General features: G+C 36.0%; 1 long non-coding RNA gene across 1 annotated transcript; it reads right to left on the bottom strand.

Annotated features, from left to right (window-relative positions):
• Window positions 1-47: 47 nt before the first annotated feature.
• On the bottom strand, window positions 48-1067 carry LOC117114549. The gene is made up of 3 exons (XR_004446386.1): window positions 765-1067; window positions 441-571; window positions 48-142 (listed from the first exon to the last, which is right to left on the bottom strand). It is a non-coding gene; the product is annotated as an uncharacterized LOC117114549 (long non-coding RNA).
• Between the last annotated feature and the right edge of the window lie 1085 nt (window positions 1068-2152).

Below are 2152 nucleotides of genomic sequence, written 5' to 3'. Positions count from 1 at the left end.
TTATATTTTAATTTTTTCTATAAAATGCATAATATTACTATTACTTACCTCTTCTTCTCTGCCATCAGTTTCATCTTTACTTAAAGATGAACTGTCATCTGAATGTTGGTCATCAACAGAAGTCATGGATGAGCTTCTCAGTCTGGAAACAAAAATGGAACATCCATTAAAATGGGTAATGCTATGTAATATAGCAATGAAGAAATTATTGTAAAACAATAACAAAGTACTCATGCACATTCATGTCATTCAAAGTAGCATTCATCCATCTATTAGAGTTGAAAATGTTAACATGCTGAACTTTAGGTCGTCTCATTATATATTGAGTCGACTGACTGTTAGAAATTACTGAATGCATGGTTATCATGTAAAAAAATAATATGAAATTTATTTCAAGTATGATAATGGTATAATGTTCAGCTAAGCTCCAAGGGGTATACCTTTCACGTTCTATCATAGCAGCTTCAGCCTCCTTTCTGACTGCAGCAGGATCCTCAACTCCTGCTTTGATTGCTTCAAAATCCTCATATTTTAAGGCTTGCACAAGCTGTAGTAAGTACAATAGTAATTCCTAAAATAGAATAAGAAATGTGATTAATTTTCCATACTATTGAGAAAAAAGATTGGAATTATAGCAAAATACATTACATATGCTATGAAAACTTATTAAACCGGACTTCCCACTTTGAAACTTCTGTCAAAAACAAATTAAAATCATTTAAAACCATGAAATTCAATGAACAATATCAACATTACATTTTTACCTCATCCGTTGCCTCTTTAATTCGAGAGACTGCATACCTCCTAACGGTGGGGTTCTTAAACTGGGGGGACAGAAGCTCCAATGCATCCACCACATCAATAGGGCTCCATTTGTGAAGGAACTCAACTGCCTGCTTCTCTTCGTGGGCTTGGTTCCACTTAACTGATTTTAGGAACTTTGTCAGAGCTTGCTTCTGATTGGATAATGAGAATCTGAACTTCCATAAAAGATCTTTTTCCTCTGTTGTTAATTGCTGATTTGGGGGGTAGTTGACAATAATCTAAAAAATATTATCACAAAAATGAAATGATTTTCAATTCCCTGGAACCTTAAGAGCTGTAGCAATTTTACCCTCTTATATAAATGATTTCATACTTGGTTAGAGAAGAAAAAAAGCCCAGAAGTCATAAATTACACCTAGAATCCTTGTTAAGATCAGACAAATCAAGCACACTACTTCATTAATAACAACAATGGCAACAAGATAATCTGAGATTACAAACCCTCGCCCTGTTGCACCATATCTTTGTATATAGTCGATGCGCTTGATCCGCTGGTTGTTTTTGTATTATAGGGGTGTAATATTAGCAGCTACACATATTAGGTGAAACGTAGCCGAGCTGTGAAAGGTGCAGGTATTAAGTGTAAAGTTAATCAAATGTATGGGGTTCAAATCTCCCTCTTGTTTTTTTTTTTTTATTTTACTTCAAAGTATTTTGTTATATCTATTATTTGTACATCTATTGAAATAGAATACATTTTTTTCATATTTTATTATTTAAAAAAAAAATGGGACAGCAAATTGTGAGATATACGGCCGGAAAATATTAAAACATTCTAAAATCTGTATCTTACACTAAACGAGGCCTAGCATTGGCCTCATGTGGCAAGCCTATCATTCAGACTTACACGCCTTCCGGGCTGCTTCCAGCCCGCCAGTCAGAATTTGACACATGGACGGTCCACTAATCTGTGGTCGATCAGCTTGAGCCTGGCCTAACCAATTGACATGCTCAAACAATCTGCTCGAGTTGGCTCTGTCAGTTGCGACCGAAAACTATATAAATAACGTTCTAAAATCTACATCTTACTTGTGATGAGCACCAAATTCAGGAAAGACCGACATACATGTAATATTGTCAATGTATTGTGTGGAAGTTAATCAGTCTAGTAGTTTTTGAGTTATGATCCTGGAAGGACAAACACACCACAAACAGACACACAGACAGACAGATGGAGCTTAAATGCAATACCCTCTCCCTCCCTTTGGGGGGGGGAAGTGAGGGTAATAAGTAGCTACTAGCATATCTACCTGTAGGGGGGGGGGGGTTGCTTGGGGTACATATCATTTGAAAAACTGGAAATTTGCTGATCAAAGAAATTATGCTG

This window comes from Anneissia japonica, unplaced genomic scaffold (assembly GCF_011630105.1).
Source record: "Anneissia japonica isolate Jap-2015-1 unplaced genomic scaffold, ASM1163010v1 scaffold174767_len2140_cov155, whole genome shotgun sequence".
Classification (NCBI taxonomy): domain Eukaryota; kingdom Metazoa; phylum Echinodermata; class Crinoidea; order Comatulida; family Comatulidae; genus Anneissia; species Anneissia japonica.
This window is presented reverse-complemented; position numbering and strand designations above follow the sequence as displayed.